This window comes from Marmota flaviventris, chromosome 12, assembly GCF_047511675.1.
Source record: "Marmota flaviventris isolate mMarFla1 chromosome 12, mMarFla1.hap1, whole genome shotgun sequence".
In the NCBI taxonomy this organism is placed as follows: Eukaryota; Metazoa; Chordata; class Mammalia; order Rodentia; family Sciuridae; genus Marmota; species Marmota flaviventris.
In genome coordinates, this window is record NC_092509.1 from 42,199,103 (window position 1) to 42,215,437 (window position 16,335).

Here is a 16,335-nt window from a genome sequence, read left to right on the forward strand (position 1 = left end):
TCTATCTTTGAGTAAGATCCATGTGCTGCTGAGAAGAACGTGTATCCACTTGATGATGGTTGATATATTCTATATATGTCGGTTAAGTCTAGGTTATTGATTGTGTCATTGAGTTCTATAGTTTCTTTATTCAGCTCTTGTCTGGAGGATCTGTCTAATGGCGAGAGCGGTGTGTTGAAGTCACCCATAATTATTGTGTTGTGGTCAATTTGACTCTTGAACTTGAGGAGAGTTTGTTTTATGAACGTTACTGCACCATTATTTGGTGCATATAAATTGATAATTGTTATGTCTTGTTGGTGAATAGTTCCTTTTAACAGGATATAGTGTCCTTCTTTATCCCTTTTGATTAACTTAGGTTTGAAGTTGATTTTATTCGATATGAGTATGGCCACTCCTGCTTGCTTCCGGGGGCCATGTGAGTGGTATGATTTTTTCCCAACCTTTCACCTTCAGCCTGTGTATGTCTTTTCCTATCATATGAGTCTCCTGAAGGCAGCATATTGTTGGATTTGGTTTTTTGATCCAGGTTACCAGCCTGTGTCTCTTGATTGGTGAGTTTAGTCCATTAACATTTAAGGTTACAATTGAAATATGATTTGTACTTCCAGTCATGTTTATTTATTTATTTATTTTAGTTTGGCTAGTTTTTACTTTTTGGTTGTTTTCCTCCCCCTTTACTGAGATACCTCCCGCTGTTGGTTTTGGGCACTGTTTTTCCATTCCTCTTCTTGTAGAATTTTGCCCAAAATGCTTTGCAGTGCTGGTTTTCTGGCTGCGAAGTCTTTTAGCTTTTGTTTATCGTGAAAGATTTTAATTTCATTGTCAAATATGAAGCTTAATTTTGCTGGATACAGTATTCTTGGTTGGAATCCATTATTTTTCAGCGTTTGAAATACATTGTTCCAGGATCTTCTCGCTTTCAAAGTCTGTGATGAAAAATCAGCCGTTAACCTAATTGGTTTACCCCTGAATGTAATCTGCCTCCTTTCCCTCGTAGCTTTTAATATTCTCTCCTTGTTCTGTATGTTGGCTATCTTCATAATTATATGTCTTGGAGTTGGCCTATTACAGTTTTGGATGTTTGGGGTCCTGTAGGCTTCCAGGATTTGGCAATCCATTCCATCTTTCATCTCTGGGAAGTTTTCTAGGATTATTTCATTCAATAGGTTGTCCATTCCTTTGGCTTGAATCTCTGTGCCTTCTTCTATCCCAGTGACTCTCAAATTTGGTTTTTTGATGAGATCCCATATCTCTTGGATAGATTGCTCGTGAGATTTAAGCATCTTTTCAGTATTGACTATATTCTTTTCAAGTTGATAAACTTTGTCTTCATTATCTGATGTTCTGACTTCTACTTGATCTAGTCTATTTGTAATATTCTCGTTAGCATTTTTAATCTGGTTTATGGTTTCTTGCATTTCTAAAATCACTGTTTGGTTTTTTTTTTTAAGATCTCTATCTCCTGGTAAAGCTCGTTCTTTGCAGTTTGAATTTGTTTGTTTAGTTGGTTTTCGAAATATACTTTCAATTCTTGGATTTGCTGTCTCATGTCTTCTCTAAAATTCCGTTCCATCTGAGTTAGGTATGCCTTGATTTCTTTCCCTGTCCATATTTCTGATGCTTCTAGGTCCTCTTGTAGATTTAAGTTGTCCTGCATTATCTGTACTCCTTTTTTCCCTGTTTTTTTTTTTTTTCATGTTGTTCACGTTACTTTCCAGCTCTGTTTGACTGCTTTGTAACTGCTTTCTCCTATACATTTGTTTTGGCTTTGTTTGTATCTGCTGTCTCTCCTTTGTGGTGGGAGATTATGCCTATAGATGTTGGGCTTTATTGTACTTTAGAGCTGATTCATTCAATTTATAAAGGGCTTCCGGATTTTGTATGCATATAGTGATTTGTTTTTTGTTCTTAGGACTTTAGGTTAGGTGCTATGAAGGTATAAGGGTTAGTATGTCTTGGCTACTTTAGAAGATTGCTCTACTGAAGGGGGATGCTAACCGTCAATTGGATCAGGGTGTTGGTAGTAGCTAGGTATTTAGGAGCACTATAGACGGCCTCGAAACATTCACCTGTTTGCATTCAGACAGTTACACGAAATGGAGGACGTAATGCTTGGGATGAAAGTTGGGGGGAAGGGGAAGGAAGGTGCTCTTGAAAAGAAAGAAGGAGGGGGAGTTAGCTAGCCTAGAGGAGAATGGAAAGAACAATAAAACTTGGAAGGGGAGAGAAAGAGGGAAAAAGGGAGAGAAAAAATAAAATAAAATAAGGAATAAAATTAGGTCTTAGAGATCCATTTTCTTCTCTTCCCATAGGCAAAGCTGTGCCCTCCGGGCTGAGATTTGCCCTCAATATGTCAACAGCAATCCCTGTAAGGCGGCTCCTGGGAGTCTCTCAATCCTGTTGGTCCAGAGCTGTTTCACTTCTATGGCCCCTCCTCCCCTTCCTCCTGCCAGCCAGCCAGGTCCTGTGCACCGGAGGAGGTTCTCCAAGGATTTGGTTACACTTTCAGCCCCTCTGGGTGCTCTATTTCCCTAACGACTGAGCACTCTCTATGTCATTCATCTAAGCCCCAGTGCTGTGGAGCTGTGTTCTGGGAGTCAATAGTTTAATTTTCCCAGACCCCTTTGGTGGGCACACCTTCGGAGTCTGGTGGCTAAGACCATTGGTGTCGCCACTGGTGGTAATGGGAGTTGGGGGTCGAGGATCCCCTCTGCTTCCCTCAGCCCCTACAATCAGGACCACTCTGCTGGTGGTAGGAGGAGTTGGGGGTCTGGAGTGTCCTCTGTTTCCCTCCGCCCCTACCGTCACTCCCTCTCAGTTGGCGGTTGGGGGAGTTGGGGGTGGGGAGTCTTCTCTGCTTCCCTCCGCCCCTACAGTCACGCCCACGTCACTGGCAGTATTGGGAGTTGGGGGTCGAGAGTCCTTTGGCCCTTACGGTCACGCCCTAGGAGAGATTTTGAAGTTTCCCGGTTGTTTGTATCTGATGCCGGTGGGAGTCACACACCTGCTAAAGTAGATTCCGCTGGGAAGGAATCTCTTTGGCTGAACTTTGGTGACTTCCCCTCTCTGCTATGGCGGGCCCCTGCCTCCTTGCTGGAGTGTCCGAAGGGAGGGGTGGAACTGGCTTGTCTCTGGTCTGACACAATCTCTGGTTTTAGTTCCCAGTTCGCTATTTCATAAAGGTTGGTTAGATTTCCTTCACGTCGTCTCAGGGGGGGAGCCGTTTGCCGGGTGGGCGGGGCCGTTCGCAGTGGGGGCGGGGCCGTTAGCAGAGCCGGGCGGGCAGGGGGCCGTTAGCCGTGCGGGCGGGGCATTAGCAGAGCTGGGAGGGCACAGGCCGTCTGCTGGGCCAGGCGGGGACCCTTCTCGCTGCGCGGGCCTCCGGGGACCGCCTGCAGAGCCGAGACTGCGCTGGCCCGGGGCGGGGCCGCCAGCAAAGCCGGGAGGGTGGGGGGGGGGCCGTTTGCCGGGTGGGCGGGGCCGTTAGCAGAGCCAGGAGGGCGCAGGCCTTTTGCCAGGCCAGGCAGGGACCCTTCTCGCGTGCCGGCTGCGGGGGCCGCTTGTAGAACCCGGTAGGCAGGGGCCTCGTGGCTAAGAGCCGGGCGGGCGGGGTGGCCGATCACAGAGCGAGTGGGGCCGCCAGGAGAGCCGGGATGGCGGGGCCCGTCTGCTGGGCCAGGCGGGGACCCTTCTCGCTGCCCCGGGCCACCGGGGGCCGCTTGCGGAGCCGGTTGGGCGGTGGCTGCGGGATTGGACCTCTGCGCCCACGTGGCCGGCCAAGATTCACTTGTCTGGGGCCAACTGTCACCTCTAATATAACTTACTAATTCCTGGCAGGTCTCCTTTCAGCGGAATTTTGCTAGAAGTTCCTCAGTAGGTAGAATGTAGCTGTTTTAATGGGTGTTTCTGATCCGGTTAATGTGGAGATACTGAAAGTGCTGCTTCCTTGCCGGCCGCCATGTTGGATCCCCGAACCCATTTTCTTTCAGTGTTTGAAATATGTTATTCCAGGATCTTCTAGCTTTCAGAGTCTGTGTTGAAAGATCAGCTGTTATCCTGATTGGCTTACCCCTAAATGTAATCTGCTTCCTTTCTCTTGTAGCTTTTAAAATTCTCTCCTTATTCTGTATGTTGGGCATCTTCATTATAATGTGTCTAGGTGTGGATCTCTTATGATTTTGCACATTCGGCGTCCTGTAGGCTTCTAGGATTTGGGATTCTTTCTCATTCTTCATGTCTGGGAAGTTTTCTCGTATTATTTCATTGAATAGAATGCTCATTCCTTTGGTTTGAAACTCTATCCCTTCCTGTATCCCAATGACTCTTAAATTTGGTCTCTTGATGTTATCCCATATTTCTTGGATGTTCTGCTCATGGTTTCTTAACAGTCTTGCTGAGCTGTCTATGTTCTTTTCAAGTTGAAATACTTTATCTTCATTGTCTGATGTTCTATCTTCTAAGTGTTCTACTCTGCTGGTAGTATTCTCAATTGAGTTTTTAAGTTGGTTTATTGCTTCCTGCATTTCTAGGATTTCTGTTTGTTTGTTTTTTATAACCTCTATCTCCCTGTATAGTTGATCTTTTGCTTCTTGGATTTGTTTATGTAATTCATTGTTGAAGTGATCTTTCATTGTCTGATTTTGCTGTCTGATGTCTTCCTTGAGACTCCAGATCATCTGAAGCATGTATATCCTGAATTCTTTATCTGACATTCCATCTGCTGCAGATATTACCTCTTCTAACGTTGAGTTGACCTGCATTGCTTGTGGTCCTTTCTTTCCTTGTCTCTTCATACTGTTCGCATTTCTTTCTGCTTGGTGAAACTGTTGTGCTATTGAATTTTCCCCCTATATATTTATATTGGTCTTGTATAGTTGCAAAGTCTCCCTCGCAGGCACGGGCAGCGGCTCTGCCCCTCCTCCAATTGGGGCAATGTGCCTACCACGACGGCAGGCCGCTGGGCCTGTTCTGCCGGTCGGTAGCAGGTCTGCCTACCTTGCAGGCGCGGGCAGCAGCTCTGCCCCTCTGCGGGCCACTAGGCTTGTTCTATCGGTGGTCGCAGTTCTGCCTACTTTGCAGGCGCAGGCAGCGGCACTGCCCCTCTGCAGGCCTCTGGGCCTGTACTGCCGGTGGGTCGCAGGTCCGCCTACCTTGCAGGTGCGGAGGGGGGTGGTTTGGCTCTACCCTTCCGCAGGCCGCTGGGCCTGTTCTGTCTGTCGGTTGCAGGTCTGGCCTGTTCTGTTGGTGGTCACAGTTCTGCCTACCTTGCAGGCGCGGGGGTGGGGTTGGGGGCGGCTCTGCCCCTCAGCAGGCCGCTGGGCCTGTTCTGTGCGTGGTCACAGTTCCTTCTACCTTGCAGGCGCGGGGGGAGGGGGCGGCTCTGCCTCTCAGCAGGCCGTTGCTCCTGTTCTTATGTGTATTTTAGACCATGTGATATTGTCTGAAATTCTTGGATGCTATATTCTGATTTACAAAATCAGAATATTTACAAATTTACAAATTTTCTCTTTACTTTTTTCTTCTTTTGTCTTTAACTTGTAGGATTTCTATGGATTGAAGTTCCAGCTTACAGATTTCTTCTCTGGCCATATCAAACCTACCATTAAGCCCATCAAAAATTATCTTCATCTCTATTATTGCGTATTTGTTTTCTAGTATTTGCATTGACTCTTTCTTACCATTTTCATCTCTCTAATGACATTGCCTATCCGATCTTGCATGCTGTCTATCTTTTCCTTTAGTATTTACATATTAATCATAGTTATTTTAAACTCTCCATTTGTTGGTTCAATGTCTTTGTCATGTCTTTATCTGGTTTTGATGATTGCTTTATTTCTACACAGTTGTGGTTTTGCTTTGTTTGGTTTTGCCTCCTAATTTGTTGTTGAAATCTGAGCATGATGCAAAGGACAAACATACATGTCTTTCCTACTGCTAGACTTTCAATATAGTAGGATTTTTATATTAATATACTCAGGAGTTGAGCTGGATTTAAAATTTGTTATTGCTATAATTATCTCCAATAAACCAGAGTCTCAGATTCCTCCAGTGATACCTTGTGTTTAGGGTGAAGGCTAATTTTGCTAGAGTGGTTTGTTTTTTGTTTGTTTGTTTTCGTGTTTTTCCATCAATAACTATTCCTTTCTTGGTTTCCAGTCAGCCTTCTGTACTGTGCCCCGGAGACAATCTGTCTCTAGCAATCTTAGCAAAGGGTTGCATGTACTCAACACTTGTGAATGTGGTGAGGGCGAGTGGAAGAAGAGGAAGGAGTATTCTCTGGGGTTCTGATCAAGCCTCAATAGGAGGCTAAAACTGTTCATTAGGTATTGAGAGTACGGCATTTACAACTACCTCTACCTCTCTACAAGTCCACTCCTTCACGATAGTTGTATTCTATTTTTCTCTTTCCTTCTTGTAACTATAATGATTTTCACTAGTACCCTAAACTGACAGTTTTTATTGTTCTCCCTGAAATTAAGGTTTTTGTCCCTTATGGGATGTATTGAAGATGGGTCTGGGCAGAGTTTCAGCAGTAGCTACTGTTCCCTCCCCTAAGTCAGTACAAAAGGGAAATTTTCTTAACAGTCTCCCTATCTTTGTCAGTACTTGGCAGTGTCCAAGGAAGAAAGGACTGTGGGAGAACATGAATGCTCTGTGAGGCCAGAGGCTGCTCATCCACAAGTGGCCTAGAGCAATTCATTAACATTTCTAAACTGGATCATCTTAGTGACTTGTGTGACAGGAAAGGGCATCTGCCACTGGTAAGCAATTGTTTAGTTCCCATTTCTCCCTGCAGATTCTGGTCTCTCCCCAGATCTGGGGTTAGAGATCTCTAATGGATTCAAGAAACTTCCTGAATTATCTGCTTGATTAGTTTTTATTTTCCCTCCTTACTGTGAAGGAAAGAACACTGCTCCCTCCACCTCTTAACTGACATCAGAGGGACCATGAGTTAACTAGTTTTTTTATTTTCTTTTTGGTACACAGGCTCGCTTTACCACTGAGCTCCATTACCAGTCCTTACCTTTTATCTTCAGACAGGGTCTTTCTAAAGTGCTGAGTGGGGCTTGGAACTTGCAATTCTGCTGCCTCAGTCTCCAGAGAGGCTGGGATTACTGGCATGTGACACAGCACCCATCATCATGTGTTGATTTTCAATGCTAAACTGAATTTGCATTCCTGGGAATAACTCAATTTGGTCATAATGGCCATTCTTTTTATATATTGTACTTTATTTCATATAATGCACTTTCTTAATGTCTTCAAGTTTTACTTGAGGAACTCTCCAGATATTGATATATCTTTGTGCAAGATTTTTCTCATTAGAAATTCAATTTCTCCAATAGATACAAGATAACTCCAATTTACTACTCTTTTTTAATGTTTATTTTTTAGTTGTAACTGGACACAATATCTTTATTGTATTTATTTTATTTTTATGTGGTGCTGAGGTTCCAACCCAGGGCCTCGCACATGCTAGACTAGCGATCTACCTCTGAGCCACAATCCCAGCCCCTTACTACTCTTTTTAAAAATCAGTTGGGTTAAGTGTTCCTCAGGTAATTTCATATTCACATATTTCATCATATTACCTTAATATATTTACAATGGTTATAAGATCTGTTGTAAGATGTCCATCTTCTTTGACTCCAGCTATTGTGAAATCTCTTCTGTTTGTTTTTCTCTTTATTTCTTGATTAGTTTTGCTAGGACATTATCAATTGTGTTAACCTTTTCAAAAAATCAGTTTTTTTACTTTGTTAATATCTCCTATTTTTTTCTTGATTCTTCTTAGCTTTTTTTAAATGATTTATTTTCTTCTACTTACTTTTAGATTAAATTGTTCTCATTTTATTATGAGTAAGGTGGAAACTAGGTTATTAATTTTAAGCTTTGTTCCTGTCTAGTAAGGCATTTAAAATGATAAATTTCATTTTAAGCATTTCTTTAGCTACATCTTACAAATTTCCAAGTTCTGTGTTTTACTTGTCAATTCAAATTTGAAAATTTTACTAGTAAGGTTTTAAAAAATCCACGTGTCATTAAAAATACCTTATTAAATTTTCACATACATATTTGGAATCTTTGTAGGTATCATATTGGTTTCCATTTTAATCTGTTGTCAGAAATCATGTACTGAAAGATTTCAATATTTTAGAATTCACTAAATCCCATTTTATGGCTCATTACATGGTGGATCTTGAACCAGGCATGGTTAGAAGAATGTGCATTCTGCGGTTGTTAATGGTGTTCTATAAATGTCCACTAAGTCAGATTGGTTGATAATATTCAGGTTTTCTGTATCTTTAATGATTTTTTTGGTATATGGGATATAACAATTACTATAAGAATGTGTTAAAATATCCAATTATAGTTGTGGATTTGTGTATTTATCCCTATGTGAGGTTTTACTTTATGTATTTTTATGGTCTATTATTAGGTTTATTATCAAGTCCAATGCATGTAGGAATGCTATATATTCCTCCTGAATTGGTTTTTAAATTAGTATAAATTGGCCCTTTTTATCTTTAGTCATACTCTCCTTCCTGAAGTCAATTTTGTCTCACATTAATATAGCCATGACGGCTTTACTTTGCTTATGTTTTTTATGATGTATCTTTTTCCATCCTTTTAGTTCCAACTTTATCTCATATCCTAGCATATAGTTAGACCTTGCATCTTTAAAATTCATCTTGATGATCTCAATTTTTATTTGGGCATTTAGATCATCTGCATTTAATGTAATGATTACAATTGGATTTTTTTTTAAGTGATCACCACAAGAGATAACAAGGGATACTGAATTTACCAAATTCCATTTTGTTTTAGGATCAAGTTTTTTATATTTGTATTTTTAATTTGGCTTTTTGCAAGTAAAATATAAACCTGAACATTACCCAAAGTACTTTTTTTTTTTTAGATCATGAATTTCTCTGCCAACAGATACATACTCCTCAAGATATTATTCACAGAGATGTATCTGGTACAAAGTGAACACAAGTGAAATCTATATAGGCCAAGGGGATTTTTTTGTAATAATCCAAAAGGGCAATGTTACCATTTAACAAACTTATTTTACAATATTCGAAAAGCCAGTACGTAATTCAAAGTCCATATTGAATCAATATTCTTCCACTTTGCACCTAATGCTTCAAATACTGACTTTCTCAATTCACATTTCATATCTAAATTCTTAACATCGCCATGTGCCTACGTAAAGCACCTGCAACAGTATAATTCCATTTACGCTCTAACCTTTATACCATTTTTGGACTTTAACTTCTATATTCTGAATAAACACTACAATATTATTGTTTTGATTTTAAATCAATAGCTATCATTAAAGTTTTATAAGAGGAACAAAAATCATAACATTTTATATTTATCTTTATTTACCATTTATAGTGGTCTTCATTCTCTCTGGTGGACTTAAATTTCATGTGAGATCATTTCCCTTCAGTCCTTTTTTTTTTTTAACCATTAATTCAGTTCTGGTGACATAACTTCTTTCAGATTTTATTTATCTTATAATGCTTTTATTTCAGACCCATTTTTGGAGGATGTCTTTTCTTTATGTTAAACCCTTTACTGATATAATGTTTTTCTGCTTTCAGAGAATTTTTAAAAAATCATTGCATTGTCTTCTACACGCTGTTATTTCATATCAGAAGCAAGCCATCGCCAGCGAGCCATTAAGATGATGACTTTTGAGTTCTCGTGGAGTTCCCGTTGAGTTCTGGTTGAGCTCTCGAGGGGATTCCTGAAGAGTTCGAATTGGTTGGGGAGGTGCCAGAGGAGGGATTTCCGGTTGGTGTGTGGTTCCTGGAGGAGCCGCAAGGCGTTCGGGAGAGTTCCCGGGAGCGTGTGTGGAGTGTGCTGGTGGAGTGCAGAAATAAAGTTTGTTCCTGCTTCAGGGGCTCCTGATTTGTGCCCAGCCAGACTGCGGCACCTTTACTTTGCTTTTATCTTGCTTATAATTCACTGAGCTTCCTGGGTGTGTAAATTGACATTTTCCAACAATTTTAGGAACAGTTCAGCCATGATTTCTTAATATATTCTCATTCTCTTTTTTTTTTCCTGTGAATCACATTTTATGCAAATTATACATTTTATGAGTATCTGTTTTTTCTTACCTTTTTCCTTCTTCGCTCTTCAGATTGGATAACTGCTATCAATTGGTCTTCCTCCATTTTCAATCTATTAATTACCTCTAATTAATTTTTTAAAATCTGTTACTATAGTCTTTTTAAATTTCTTTTTTTTATTGATTTTTAAAATAAATAACAGCAGAATGCATTACAATTCATGTTACACATATAGAACACAATTTTTCATATCTCTGGTTGTATATAAATTATATTCGCACCAATTTGTGTCTTCATACATGTACTTCGCCTGATGATGTCCCTGACATTCCACCATCATTGCTAACCCCCTGTCCCCTCCCTTCCCTCCCTTCCCCTCCCACCCCTCTGCCCTATCTAGAGTTCATCTATTTCTCCCATGCTCCCCCTCCCTAACCCACTTATGAATCAGTCTCCTTATATCAGAGAAAACATTTCTCATTTGTTTTTTTGAAAACATTGGCTAACTTCACTTAGCATTATCTTCTCCAGTGCCATCCATTTACCTGCCAATGCCATGATTTTATTCTCTTTTATTGCTGAGTAAAATTCCATTGTGTACATATGCCACATTTTTTTTTATCCATTCATCCACTGAAGGGCACCTAGGTTGGTTCCACAGTTTAGCTATTGTGAATTGTGCTGCTATAAGCACTGATGTGGCTGTGTCCCTGTAGTATGCTGATTTTAAGTCCTTTAGGTATAGTCTGAGGGGAGGGATAGTTGGGTCAAATGGTAGTTCCATTCCCAGATTTCCAAGAAATCTCCATACTGCTTTCCATATTAGCTGTACCAATTTGTAGTCCCACCAGCAATGTATGAGTGTGCCTTTTCCCCCACATCCTCACCAACATTTACTATTGTTTGTCTTCATAATAGCTGCCATTCTGACTGGAGTGAGATGAAATCTTAGAGTAGTTTTGTAAAATCTGTTATTATTGTCTTTAGTTCAAAAATCTTCCCTTTCTTTTCTGTTTACATTTTTCTGCTGAGGTTCCCTAATGGCTCATTGTTAAGACAATATTTTTCTTTAAACCTTTAAATATATTTATTATATCTTTTCTAATGTTTTGTTTTCTAACTCAAAAATCTGGCCCATCTTGATATCTATTATTTGCTTTTTTCTTCTCTATGAATCACATGTTGTTTTTTTTCAATATCTAATATTTTTTATTATATCTTCAATAACATAAACAATACATCTTAAAGTCTAAAGATTCTATTGTTTTCCTCTGTAAAGTGTAGATTTTTGCTCTTATGGGCAATTCAACTAAGCTAATTAAGATAATTTGTTTACATTTGGTTTCATTTCAGATCTTTTTAGGGTATTACTAAAAGGAGTGGGCCTTACACTGACCCATAACTTTACTCCTAGAAAGAGATTTTTCTGATATGTCAGCTGAATGCCAAAGTGTTAGCAAAGTTCTTAACTCTGGCTGAGTTAGAACTCTAGCATCTCCCCGTACCAGCCAAACACTAGCAAGTAATTCCACTTTCTACTTCTGGTCCTCTAAATAGAGTGGTTCTCTCCAATGCCATAGCTTATAGACTCTAGTAAATATAAATGCTTTAACTTAATTTCTACTTTCTTTGCTTAAGAAGATCAACCTTTGCTTGGGTTCCAGGTCCCTATACCACTTTCAGGAAATTATTCCTAGGCAGAGAGTGGGTATAATTGAAAGTTTATCTTTTCTCAGGTATAGCAAGGCTTGCCTAGTTTTCCAGTGCCTGAACAAACAAGTTGCTTCATATATTTGCCTATTTTTACAGTTTGTTTTTTTTTTTACAATAAGAGAAATAGACTGCCCTCATTTACTGTATCATGGGCAGAAGCATGCTGTTTTGGTTAAATAGCTTCACAGTATATTTTGAAGTCATGTATTGTGATGTCTGCAGCTTTGTTCGTTTTCCTAAGGATTGCTTTGCCTATTCAGGGTCTTTTGTGGGTATGAGTTTTAAGAGTTTGTTTTCTTCCTTTTATGTGAAGAATGTCATAAGTATTTCAATAGGGATTGCATAGGATTTTTATCTTACTTTGGGTAGTATGGACATTTTAACAATATTGATTCTTCCAATCTATGAACATTGGATATCTTTCCTCTGTGTGTGTGTGGGGGGGTGGAGATCCTCTTCAATTTCTTTCATCAGTGTTTTATAATTTTCATTGTAGAGTTCTTTTACCATTTTGTAACATTTTTAAATGGAATTGCTTTATTGATTTCTTTATCAGCTAATTCATTATTGGTGTATTCTGAGTTGATCTTATTTCTTGCAACTATATTGAATTGATTAATTCTAATAGCTTTTTGGGTGGAATCTTTAAGCTTTTTATATATACTATTATTTCCTCTATGAATAGGAACAATTTGACTTCCTCCTTTTCAATACGGATGCTCTTTCTTTCTTTTACCTATTGCTCTGAATAAGTACTCTGTAAGTTTTTAAATTTTTATGTATTTTTCTTTTAATTTGTTCTTTTTAGATATACAGTAGAGTGTTATTTTGACATATTTTACATAGATGGAGTATAACTTAGTCTAGTTAGGATTCCATTCTTAAGGATGTACATAATGTGGAATTACACTGGTTGTGTATTCATATCTGACCTAAGGAAAGTTATATCTGATTCATTCTACTGTCTTTTCTATTCCTGTCTCCCATCTCTTCCCTTCATTCCCCTTTGTCTAATCTAATGAACTTCTATTCTCCCCCGCTCTTATTGTATGTTAGCATCCACATGCAGAGAGAACATTTGGCCTTTGGTTTTTCTGGGATTGGCTTATTTCATTTAACATGATAGTCACCTGTTCCATCATTTACCAGCAAATGCCACAATTTCATTTATCTTTGTGGCTAAATAATATTCCATTGTGTATATATTTTAAACTCTCAGTTTTATCTTAATAACCACAGGAGGGCTATATCCTCTCCAGAATTCTACCATCTTTCTAGGAGCAAGGTAGTACTAATATTAGATGTCTTTTGGTCCTTTGCCTGATTTTGGTTCTTATGGTGGGATCTCAGTAAATAATCAAATGACCCATAAAAAGCAAAAGTACTTTTGAGCAGCTGGTCTAAGGGGAATGACAAGTCAAAACTTCTCAATCAGGGATACTTTTTTTGTTTGAATATGCTCTGCATTTTTATTTTACTTTGTTTTTTTAGTTTCTATGGCAGACATTTCCAGATTTTGTTGGTTTGAAAATATCTCAGAATGGATCTAATTTGCTAGGGAATAATGAAAAATTCTTAAGACATTGTTAATTTTTAGGGTCAGAGAAACACATACAATTTTGTCCTTTTTAAATATTATTTCTTTATATTTTTCACAATGAGTACTAAAGGCCATTTATGGTAATAGAGGTAAAGGTCTATAAATATCATAGTATTTTCTCATGTAAGGGATTACTGTCTTTTTTTAACAGTATCTTTGATTACATCAATTTTTACTTGAATATTCATTTACTATAAAAAAACACACATTTTATATTCTGAGTAAAAAATGAAAATTTCTTGTAACTTTCTTTCCCAATCCCAATGGATTCATTTGAGTCACATTTAATTTTCTGTAACTTGTTGGTCAGCATCTCTAGTTAGGTTGGACAACTAAAAATTAAAATGGTTTTTATAACTCAGAAGCTTTCCCTGTACTCTCACAACCTTATCCCTATAGGATACTCATTATAAAGTATCAACTTGGCATTCAGAAAAGTGACCTATCTAAGTCATTCTAACTACTGTGGCACTTTCCTTGTTCATAAAATATTTGATCTGTCCAAGACTCCTAATTCCAAATTCAGTGTTTTCACAATATGCCAGAGTGACTCATCTTCACTCCTGCCCTTATTTTATGATCTCTAACAGTCATTTTCAGTTTTAAAATTCTATGATTAATTACTGATGAAATACAAAAGGCAGTTTTAAAAAAAAAAAACAACACAAACTTCATTAATTTTTGCCCATTTCTCCCATTAACATTGTAATCTGAACAAATCTTAAGACAATTTGTTATTTACAAACCAAGTTGGGTAAAGGGTGGATGAATAATTTCATTAGCAATTTACTGTACTCTGGGAACAAGAGACTGTGGTGAGTGGGTGTGTATGACATACAGATTAATATTTGCAGCTGCTTTCCCAAACAGGATGTATGGAAAGGAAAACAGTCACATTGACATTTGGGAATCAACTCACAGCTGTAATAAAATACAAAGTAGGGCAATACCAATACTTATCCTTGATATTCATAAATTATACGCACAGATGAGTGTAAAGAAGGCCATGCTATAAGACCAAACTTGGAAAAGTGTTTGAGTGTTGCTAGCCTAATACCTTTTCAGTCTCTCAATCATGAAGGGTTTTATAATTACTCTGTCTATAGCATTTCTCTCTTACTAGACTCACTGTGTGAATGGAGGTAGGGACTTGCCTCCCACGTGATATAATTTCCAATATCTATAGTGCTGAGGGTTTGAGACCATTTAAACAATAGCAAATAATGGTTGCTGTTGATAATTTTCTCCCTGTTCTCTTAAAATAAAAATTTTGTGCCCAAATCTTTCATTTAATAGAATCCAAGTTATGAGTAAAAATAATGGGTTTATCTCTGATGAAAAACTGTTAAAACGCAGTGTATAATTTGAGGTCAGGTGTGTAGAGTTTATGACTAATTTCATTCTCTTAATTGACAATGTTGTCAATAATTAATGATCTCATTTGCATTATTCTGGGCATAAGCAAAACATCAAAATAGAGAAAAATAGAGAAGTTGCCTTTTGAAATGAGGTTTTTCATGCAAAACATAAAAACAAAATTCCTGTTCGTGAAGCATATGACTCTTTTAGAAACTGGTTCTACGTACACAAAGGCAAAAGTGACCCACTGCAAATGTTTAAATTAAATCAGACCAGTTATTAGATGTCATGTAAGTAATGAAAGGAAAAAGATGAGCTGGTTTAAATCAGAAATAATGAAAGGGAAAATATCAGCTGACTTAAATTCTTTTTTCTTAACCAGTTTGTGTAAATTAGAAACAGACATTGTCTTACCACCGACTTCTTGAAAAATCAGAATATAACATCTTGTATAGATTCCCAATCTTTTTTTTTAATTTTAAGAAATAAAATCTATGCATTTTAAATTTTCACTAGTCACATAAAGGCCAGAAAGCCAATATCTACCCTGGGGTTAATACCCATTTAAGTTAAATATATACACTCATTAAAAGTATAAGGTTAAAGACCAACTATGATTTGATAATTGAAAGTAAAGCACCCCTTTACCAGGTATTTTCTAAAAACCACTTTTATTGTGAAAATATTTCCAAAGATCCTGGGAAGAATGGATGTATTGTGTTAGATCGATGATTAGACTTGCAACATTCCTGAGAGTTGTTGTTGTTTTACTTAGAGAAATATGAAAGCTAGAATAGGTACTGCAAGGGAAAGAAAAACCAAGGGAGAAATGAAAACAGAGATAAGAAAAAGCATTAAGTACTATGTACATACAAAGAAAAGTCATCAGGTTGACCACAGGGAAAAGGAATATGCAGTACTTGGATTATACGATTCTCATGTCATTTTTATAATTAGAAGAAGCAACACAAAAGTTTTCTGAGATGCCAATATTTTCAAGTTGGAGGTTAAATTTATTCAGAAATAAACATAAAACCACAGTGTTTGTGAGAAATTCCATACAATCCAGTTCTGGCGCTCCAGCCTTATAAAAAATGCTAAATTAGCAATGTTTGACATTGCTTCTAGCATTGCAAATGGTTAAAGTACTGCTGAAGAAAAACCACCCAGCAGGACCAACAGGTTCATCAGCCTGCGGCACTCTGCTACCACTGCTAGATGTGGCCTGCACATTTCCCTAGGATTTTCACCTCCACAAATGAGCACCACCGTCCTCCAGCCCCCAGTACATCTGTTGTACAAGCTTCAGATCAGAGCGTAGAAATAGGGACAAATGCCACCTACTCTAGTTCACTTGCTGCTCCACCAACTGTTAGCAATTTCATGGTGTGTTTTCTACTTCCTCTGTCTCTCCAATCATGTGTGTTTGGAAGGTAGTTGACAGGTAAAGTGTAAGACTTTCCTGCCAAAATCCCCCCCACAGTGCAAAAAGCCATTTACCATTCCCTAAAAATAAACAGAGGACCTAAAGAAAAATATGAAAATAGGGAAAAATGTATCTCAGCCCTAAGGCTT